The sequence below is a fragment of the Protopterus annectens genome, chromosome 8.part0 (assembly GCF_019279795.1).
Source record: "Protopterus annectens isolate FY-2018-M chromosome 8.part0, PAN1.0, whole genome shotgun sequence".
Taxonomy (NCBI): Eukaryota; Metazoa; Chordata; order Ceratodontiformes; family Protopteridae; genus Protopterus; species Protopterus annectens.
This window is the reverse complement of record NC_056741.1, coordinates 851,184,688-851,195,256: the sequence shown is the minus strand read 5'-3', so window position 1 is coordinate 851,195,256 and position 10,569 is coordinate 851,184,688. Positions and strand designations below refer to the sequence as shown.

At 38.7% G+C, this 10,569-nt stretch overlaps 1 protein-coding gene across 1 annotated transcript in view; it reads right to left on the bottom strand.

The window, feature by feature from the left end:
- The window catches only part of LOC122809108 (D(2) dopamine receptor A-like), a 1,564,287-nt gene extending 1,563,178 nt beyond the window's left edge, over positions 1–1,109 (bottom strand). The window contains exon 1 of the mRNA XM_044080350.1: positions 892–1,109. The gene's annotated coding sequence lies outside the window, so the exon portion shown is untranslated. The remainder of the gene's footprint in view (positions 1–891) is intronic.
- Between the last annotated feature and the right edge of the window lie 9,460 nt (positions 1,110–10,569).

Genomic DNA, 10,569 nt, shown 5'->3' with positions numbered 1-10,569 from the left:
TTGTTGTACCGTTATACCCTTGTGACGGTAACAAGTGAAAATAGCAAATTTAATTTGAAAACCACTCATGCTGCCCACGTATACTCCCTGATAATTTAGACTTGTATACTTAGAAGGAAAATACACAATGTAAACATTAAAAGATTATTACATAGAAGGCTGTTTGTTTACAGGAGACTGTTCATTAAATTCTGTTAAATCAGGTACCCTGTAATTTGTTCTGGTATAGTACAACAATCTGACGAACTTGCAAAAAGACAACAAACGGGATTTGCATTAACAAATTGGTTCTGATAATGAAATGGAGCTGAGTCATTGCAATAAGGAGAAAAAAGTCGTTACTATAAGAAGTTTGAGCCATTCCACTGTGGATGTATACTTAAACTAAAAATTTGCATTTAATGAAAATAACCCCTGCAAGTTTCTTTCAGAATGACAACATATAAACATGTGAGCGCGCACACACACACACACACACACACACACACACACACACACACACACACACACACACACACACACACTCACACACACACACACACACACACACACACTATTCACAAACTGTATATATAGTTGCAGCAAAGAGATAAAACTGAAATTGTTTTCCTGCATTCCACAAACTTGTACTTCCATACCACTGTGTTAACTCCAAGCAAAGGCTTTTATCCATAGCTGCAAATTTTATATACTGTGCTCTCTCAGTTTCCCAAATCTTGTCATTTTTTCCAGTTCGTACAATACTGCAATACTTCAGAAAATCTACACAGTTTATTTAAAATTGGAATAAATCCATTTCTAGATACTAGGTAGCCCAGGAACTGATTATTGTTCTAACTTCAAGTCAATACTAGGCATATACAAAGTAAACACAGTATAGCAAACCACTACCTGAGCATGTGAAAAGGATGTCGGTCCATGATGATATGCTGTACCACTGGTTTTACAATAAAAGTCTATTTTCTTCTTTTCTTTAATTCAGTATTCCAGTATGCCTGCAGATTAACTAGTAGTGCACTGTGCCACTGTTGAAGTGTTCTCTCTCTCTCTCTCTTTCTCTCACATATTGTATCCTGTAGCGCTGCTAAGAGTCTCCTGGTACATACACTTGTGCGCGCTCTCTCTCTCTCTCTCTCTCTCACCATCTCTCATGCACTCCTGAATGACACCTGTGTTAACACATGAATGATATGCCCAGCAGCCAATAAGATGATTGGACAATCTGAAATCAAGCAGTGTAAGAAATATAGAGCTCATAAGAAAAATTACATATAGACAAACATACCCGCAGCAAGATCTTTTTTTTTGACCTTTCTGCAGCATTTTATAGCTACATATTTTCATTTTCAGCAATGTACAGAAAATCTTTTCAATAAATGTAACAAAAATAGCTGAAGGTTTTCAAAAATGAAAAATATAGTTTTTCATACTGTCCTTTCGTGTTACAGCCTCTGTTTAATTAGTGTTATAACCAGAACAAATTATACATGGGAAATGTTTGAGTAATGGAGACAATGAAATTGAAAAAAAAAATGATTCAGGCTTCTGGGGACATTGCTACAACCAAAATCACTAAGCAAAGTATAACTGTATAAAAACCTTGCAGAGCTCTAAGATCCAGTCAGAACACAGGACTGTGACAAAAAATACTAAACATTAGGCACCAAACTAAACTATATGAAAATGATTAATATGATTAAGTATAACACAGCCGAATGCTGTCTACAGGCTGTTTATCAAATGTGACCAAGCTAAAGTAAAGGCTGCTCTTGAATGGATAGAAAGCATTCTGAAATCCATTCTGCTCATGCAAGGCATGCTTCTCATGTACATGTTTGCCTTAATGGTAGACATTGTTGGTAAGTAAGAGGAGAAAGTGTACAAGTAAAGTAAAGTAAAACATCTTTCGGTCAAGCTGGCTGAACACTACAAATCAGATCACAGCTGACCTTACACACCATAACAGAAGCGTTTTACAAGGAGCTACATGACAAACTTGATGCTGGATCTGGTCAGAGGGAATCAGACACCTGAGTACAAATTGATTGATACAGGTATGACTACAGAAGTCAGACTTGTTAAATAAATGGCTTATCAGTCTTATACTGAGAGCTGCATGCCCAGTTACACTGTATTTTATTACCATTAAATTGCAAGATATCTGAGCTAGCACAGCATCACGTGAAAGCTGAGTATGGCTGACCCTTGTAGGCAATCACATAATAGCAATGGTGCTGTCAAATGAGAAACTGGAAATTAGTCGGAGAATGGTTATATTCCCTATATACACTCAGGCTGCACTTTTTCTTAGCTGCTGGATCTGGATCTAGTGCTGCTTATGAACAGATCAGATGGAATCATCCTTGTGTTATTCTTGGAGTTTGTTCTGTGCTGATCTGTCAAACAGCAGACAAATAAGAACCTGTTTAATCAATGCCAGCACTTTAGTCAAACTGGCTTACTTGTTTAAATAGCAACATGACCAAGATCAGAAAACAAGCCAGGCTTGTCTCTCCTGTGACTTTTTTTCTTTCTGTTTTTACCACGTTATTTCTGTAGATTCTTTTACTGCAGTCTCAACAGCTACTAGGTTATACAGGTAAGTACTCAGCTGCATGATCTGTGAAATCCAGCCTCTGTGAATTGATATGTTCATAGTTATTGTTTTATATTGCTTCTTATTCTGATTTGTACGTTGTCTCAGAAAATGATTCAGTTTGATAATCCCTAGCTTTCTCTCAGATGAAAAGAACTCAGGAGCTGTGTGTTAAAGCCAAATCATGTCTTTTGGGTACATCAGCCCCTTAAAATTTAAGTCAAGATACATTGTAAGTATTACTTTCAGGTAAAGTATTACCTCCTGGTAATTATCAGGTAATTTATTAGATTTTTTTAATTTAAATCTCACTGAAGTCCTACTCAGAAGTAAATACAACTTCACATGTTATTTTTCACCCACAAAAATAATTTGTTCTGTCATGACTCATCTTAAATGTATGCCCTAGAGTTCCCCTGTTCTCTGCATGAAATGGGCTTTGCCCATTTGGACTTTGTTGATCACCAAAGACAAACAAGTATATATAGTAATTAAATAAAAAATAAATAAATAAAGATGCAAGGACCATGAGGGCTGTCAAGCTGTTAACAGTTACTAAGAGGATTATAGGGCAAAGCCCTTTTCATAGACAGCACAGTGGGATGCATCCCTGTTAAAAAGCTCATTTCAAGTTCTGCTTATTTCAGAAAAAGGCACTGCCACCTTTTAGCCTTTAAGATATCTAAACTGAACCTATTCACAACCCGTAGAGCAAGGAAAATATGGCCAGATCTTGCTGCATTAGCTGCTGTATGTCCATTGATTGCTGGGATATGCTCTGACATACAGCATGAACTGGATGAAAGATGCACTGAAAATGAAAAGAAAAAAAATAATGAAGTCAACAAACATTTCCTCCCCAGTCAGTACAAGTCAAAGAGTGTCATGGCAGTCCAACTGTGAGAGCGTAAACATTTGTAAATGCACAGGAAAATCCAACTGTGGAAGCAGGTGCCTGTTGAAGAATATATTCTTTAGGTTAAAAATATATTTGTGAAACTGGAGACTAAAGATAAGAAAGCAAATTAGGTGCATTGGGGCTAGCCAGGAGATGAAGACTGGTAACAATTAGTTTGATATGCTGCCTTCTACAGGAGAAGTGTCACATGTTGCTATTCACTTCTAAACTTTAAGCCCTCACAGAGACTGGTACAACTACAGACTGGGACCTTAATCAGCAAAGATGCAGTGTATCCTGAAATGGATTATAAGGATGTGCAAGACAACCTCTACTAGAGCCATTATATGCTTGTGTCTATGCAGAATAACCACATCAAACAAATAGCCTTCTAATACAATAGAGTCAGTAATGCTAGTCAGAGAATGTGCCCCGAGTACTGTAGGTCAGCAACAAGAGGATTAGAAACTGTCTGTAATGATGGCAGATTCTTCAGTATATGAAGTGAGGAAACTAGATCCAGCTGTGAGTCTCCAGAAAACATAGAACAATCCCAGAGACTGCCCCTTCTCTGGAACATACTCCCTATCCCTGTGAAGCAGAATTCCTCCCTAACCCAATTCAAGTGTAACTTGTAAAATTAGATGGGGAACAGGAAATTCATCCCTGGTTTGGCACCTATATCTCTAACGGACACAGCAGCCTATAAATGGTTCATCTCGAAGGCTCCTGCTTGTAAAGGTTTCATCTCCCAAGCCCCTGCTTACACTTAACAAGGGTACCAGAACTTGTCAGATTTGGGATGCATGGCTCAGCTTAAAAAGGCCCTTGTGGTTGTTAGCCTAGTAAACAACTATGAACCTATAAGGGTAGTACACATCCAGGTGACCTGTATTACAAGGGTTTGCAGTTAAGCATGTTTCAAATATCTAGTCATAAGTATTTAAAATATAGTTATTTTGTGCAGAAATGTAATTGTGTGCTATCTGTACAGCACAGAAATATCAAACAGTTTTGCGTTACAATGTCCCCAGTAACAGCATAGTCACAGTAAACAGCACATGATACAAAGTAGCCCCTGTAATAATTTCAAAACTGCCTGGGCATTTTGGAAACTGTAGTGAGAGAGATGGAAAGAAGGCAAACTCTAAAAAATGTGAAGTGAAACAGTGTGGCGTGCATCATAAATGTAAAAAGTATTGCTTGTATGTTGCAGGCTTAGAGCAATAGAATCTCAGCTCAGTATATAAAGCTTGAGGTTACTATGAATTTCTGATGGTGTCTAATAATAAAAATAATAATGAAGCACATTGTAATTTACTCTTTGAAATGCCAAATAAGAGAGAAAACATCCTAGAAAAAAATGTCCAGAGGCCTTCATGGATAGTTTGCTATTTTCCAGTAAATACTTAACATTTACAAGTGTCAGTGGCTGGTAAAAAGAATGACATGGTCTATCCAGATACTGCCAGACAATGCATTAATAACAACATTTGATTTACATATAATGTAAAATAAATGTAAAACTCTCCTCTGCTATATAACCACATAACTTCTACATTACATGTAAAAGAAAAAACACTGAAAAGCAGAAACAGTTCCCACAATCACATTTATAAGTAAAGCAGCAATCTTAATGCTGTTTAAAGATCGTCTGAAATTAGACTACCCTATCGTCACAGTGGGTCACTGGCAGCATGACACTACAGCGCTTATAGTCAACAGTTACTAAAGTACTAAACAGCTGCAGTACAAAAAGAGCTTTACAGGCAGACGTACAATGAATCGGGTAGCAGACTGCTGTCCCACAGGGGTAACATGCATTCAATGTGTGCTTGGTGTGCTGCCATTTGGCAGAGTGTTGTCAAACAGAATGATTAAACAAAATGTCACCATCACACTAGTTACCTCTATTGTAGAACATCTCCATATGGCCTGCTGATATACATTATGTCTCTATGAGAGATGCAACTACTTTTGTGCAAGAAGTGTGACGTGGCTGGGCTTCTAATTTCACATCATGCAGGTCTTATATAGACGTAAGAGCAAGAACTATGAAACCAGGCAAGCATCTGGTATATTTCGCCATATGTATCTAGGAGCCATAAAGCTGATGTCAGAAAGCACAAACCTGAATTAAGAAAAAAATCATAACTTGTAAAGGTGTTCAGTACAATAAGCATAAAATAATATAAACAGTCACTGATGCTGGAATCATAACAAGGTGTCAAAGTACTAATGACTGTAAACAATAAATGAAGCAGAGTTAACTGTAAAGACAGTAGTGAGACAAATCTAACAAATCAAATAGTAATGAACCATAGAAAAGAATAAATATTCAGCTATAAAAGAAGCTTCCTTTGCTTATATAATTCAGGAACAGGATTTAAATTTGCTTAAGTTGTATGACACAAGGAACATTGATGGCACACTGCTGTTTTTTTGTCTGTAAAATCTTGAGCAGTCTGACAGACTAATTATGAAAACACACTTCTGACATGTTCTCATTTTTGAAGACTAGAAGGAATTAATTTATCTCTGAGGGAAAAAAATGAAACCTTGTTATTTTTTGTGTGTGTGTGTGTGTGTGTGTGTGTGTGTGTGTGTGTGTGTGTGTGTGTGTGTGTGTGCGCGTGAAATCTACTATGTTTTTCAGAGCTTTTTAAAATCCTTTTATCTGTAGCAAGGCACTTCTAAGCTACTTATTGCAGTACTCCCTTCAGAAACTGCACTGTCATATTCCATCCACAGTTTCAATCTGCTCAAAGACTTGTTTTATTTGAAATTTATGGGACCCTAACTTCATATTTACAGAGATGCAACTTAAAATAGTAGCAATCTAATCTGAGTTCACACTGAATGTGAAATCTCATGATTTCATGAGCTTTAGCAATACCCTGAATTAGGAATGGGGAAAAACCAAAAATACTGAAGAAATTAAGAAAGGAAGACTACAGATCAAGTAGTCCAATACGTGCATGCATATTTCATGGGTAAGATGAAGTGCACATTCTACTACACTGCCTCCTACAGACAACAGATGGCAGTGCAGCATGAATCACCACTGCCATACAAGTAAAAACATATAATAGTTCAACTGCCAACTCATCATTATCATCATCCCCCCTTTTCCCATTTACATGGGGTCGGGGTATCATATTAACTGTCGCCAACTCTCTCGATTCAGTGCCACTCTCCTGCCTTCTTCAACACTCATGCCTGACTGTCGTAGATCTTCTTTCACACAATCCATCCACCTCTTTGCTGGACGCCCTCGCTTCCTCTTACCTTCTTCCTGTCTGTCCCAAATCTCCCTCACCAGATTGTCTTCTGCTTTTCTACACATGTGCCCATACCATCGTAATCTGTTTTCTTTGATCTTTTCTGCAATTGGAGCTACTTTGGCTTCTGCTGTTATGTCCTCATTTCTTCGTCTGTCCCACAGTGTGCATCCTACCACCTTTCTCAGGCACTTCATTTCCATCACCTCTAACTTCTTCAACTGTTCTGCCTTTACTGCCCAGGTTTCTGTACCATACAGTAGTACTGGTCGCACCACTGTCTTGTACACCTTACTTTTCAGCTTCTTTGGCATTCTTCTGTCATAGACTACACCTGATACTCTATGCCAGTTGGCTGCAGCCCCTCTGATTCTAGCTTTGACCTCTTCATTCAGACTACCCTTCTCCTCAACCACCCCTCCCAGATTCTTGAAGCTGTTTACCTGTTCCACTATCTTCCCATCTATCTCTGTTCTCAGCTTCTTCTGATTTCCCCAATCTGCTGCCATTACCACTGTCTTATCTGTGCTTAGTTTCATCCCATGTGCCTTCAGATTTGCATTCCATTCTCCTATCCTTTGCTGAAGTTCTAGATCAGAGTCTGCCTGCACTGCCACATCATCTGCATACAGCAGCTTTGTTGCTCTGACCCCTCCAACTTGTTTGCTGATGTAGTCCATTACCAGTATGAACAGCAGTGGGCTCAGAGCTGAACCCTGGTGTACACCCACTCCCACTGGGTACCCCTCAGTGAGGCCAAACACTGCTCGTACTTGGGTCACTGGGTCCTTGTGCATAGCCTGTACTAATTCTACCAATGTTTCTGGGACTTCAAACCACCGCAGTACTGCCCAGATCAGCTTTCAACTGCCAACCCTGTTGGCATAAATGGATAAAGCCTTGATTATAACCCAGACATTTGAGCTTCATTAGTGGCTCAGGCGCTTGCTGAAGCTGGTGTGGGGGATGAGAGAAGTGACAATTGCCAGCTCACCTCTCCTGGGGAGGGGAGTACATGTGCCACATTGCCTGTTTGCACCTAAATATAGACTTCTGGCACAGGACATGTAATTACATTCCTGCCTACAATACTGCCTCTCCACCCCCACCTCTAGCCTGCACCCTCAGTAGACAAGTAACAGACTTTCACAATTAAACAAAGAAAATGATCAAAAAGTCACCAAACCATGACAAAATACCAAATTAAAGGCAACTGAGTTGTGTGCAGCTAATCACTGGAAAAGTGGTATAAAAGAACAGACCCAATACAAGACAGTAGGCAAAAACTTTAATATCATTAAGTGATTTCATTCTATAGCATGTAGTACTTCATCATAATTAAATTTGTTTCAAACTCAACCATTCCTTAAATAGTATTATATAAAGCAATTAATCAATAAAGGTTTTAATCAATTAAATGAACCCTTCGGTTAAGGAGACAGCCACTCTTATATGCATAAACACAGTTTCACTATAATAAAAAACTACAACACATTCCTAAAAATAACAATCATATTTAAATAGTGCTCATAAATAAGACAGGATAGGTAAATAAGTAGACCAATAAATTCTATAATTTTTCTTGAAAAAAACTCAACAATATTAAAAATATATTAACAATGTTTGAAATATATTAGTATTAATAAATTAGTTAACTATTCTATGGTCAAATCTTGAAGTTATGGGAAAGAGTAGTGGAAGCTAGGTTAAGAAGGGACGTGAGGATTAGTGATCAGCAATATGGTTTTATGCCAGGAAAGAGCACTACAGATGCAATGTTTGCTCTGACAGTGTTGATGGAGAAATATAGAGAAGGTCAGAAGGAGCTGCATTGTGTCTTTGTGGACATGGAGAAAGCATATGATAGGGTGCCTAAAAAGGAGTTGTGGTATTGTATGAGGAAGTCGGGAGTGGCAGAGAAGTATGTAAGAGTGGTACAGGATACGTACAAGGGTAGTGTGACAGTGGTAAAGTCTGCAGTGGGAGTGATAGATGCGTTTAAGGTGGAGATGGGATTACATCAAGGATTAGCTCTGAGCCCTTTCTTATTTGCAATGGTGATGGACAGGTTGACAGACCAGAGCAGACAGGAGGCCCCATGGACTATGATGTTTGCAGATGACATTGTGATCTGTAGTGAAAGTAGGGACCATGTTGAGGAGACCCCCTGGAGAGATGGAGATATTCTCTAGAGAGGAAAGGAATGAAGGTCAGCAGGACTAAGATAGAATATATGTGTGTGAATGAGCGGGAGGATAGAGGAATGGTGAGGATGCAAGGAGTAGAGTTGGCGAAGGCAGATGAGTTTAAGTACTTGGGATCTTGGGATCAACAGTTCAGAGTAATGATGAGTGTGAAAGAGAGGTGAAGAAGAGAGTACAGGCAGGGTGGAATGGGTGGAGAAGAGTGTCAGGAATGATTTGTGACAGATGGGTACCAGTAAGAGTGAAAGGGAAGGTCTACAAGAGGGTAGTGAGACCAGCTATGTTGTATGGGGTGGAGATGGTGGCACTGACAAAAAGGCAGGAGTCAGAGCTGGAAGTGGCAGATTTAAAGATGTAAAGATTTGCACTGGATGTGACCAGGATGGATAGCATTAGGAATCAGTATATTAGAGGGTCAGCTCAGGCAGGACGATTTGGAGACAAAATCAGAGAGGTGAGATTGTGTTGGTTTGGACATGTGCTGGGGAGGGATGCTGGGTATATTGGGAGCAGGATGCTAAGGATGGAGCTGCCAGGTAAAAGGAAAAGAGGAAGGCCTAAGATAAGGTTTATGGATGTGGTGAGAGAGGACATGCAGGTGGTTGGTGTGACAGAGCAAGATTTAGAGGACAGGAAGAAATGGAAACAGATGATCCGCTGTGGCTACACCTAATGGGTACAGCAGAAACAGAAGAAGAAGAAGTTAAGTATTCTATGGTACACCTTTATAACTTAGCTGTGCGTAATTTTAATGCAGGTTTAATAGTAATATGATAATTCAAACCTGAAGGGGTGAAAGCATTAAGTCAAAATTGCTACAGAGTTCTGTATATTCCATCCGGCTCTCCCAATCCCTTCCCCTAGGGTCAACAGCTATTTGCTCTAACGTACCAAATTTAAATACATTGTGGGACATATTAAGCAGGGTGTGCTTGAATAGGCATTGTTTACATTTTTATTCTATATGCTGTAAACAATGCTTGTATATTCACTTTCTCAATGTCCTCTCTGTTTTTCCCACATAAAAAATATTACATTTTGCACATACTGCTAAATACTTGTTTCATGAACTTTAACCATACTTTGACTTAGCAGTGGGGTCCATTCCTGTCATGGTATTAGAAACCCAAAAGATGTGGAGAAATTAAAAGGCTAGAAATGGGTTTATCTCACAGCCCAGCAGAAATTACTCATAGCTAGTAGGGTTTATCTCACAGCACAGTGGTAATCCAGCCAGTCCCCAGTAGCAGTAGAAACTTCAGACACACTGAGACGAGTTTATTCAGTAGAAGCCAAAGGCTATGACCTGTTACAATATGTAAGTAAATTGGAGCAAAAAAATTTAAATGTTATGTCAGCTTATAAATATATGTACAGCCATACAACAATTTTATTTAGGTTCATAAGAAAAGATTAGGGGAAGTATTTACAAGCAAACTAGAAGTATGAGAGAAAAATGTCCATAAATGTACACATAGATCCCATCATTAAATTAGCCTGCAGCAAAACGTTTTATTGCATTCAGTTGTAAGCATATTGTTGTAGGTGACTTTTTTGTTTTAAGATTTTCTGTTTTAGCAATGAAGTAAT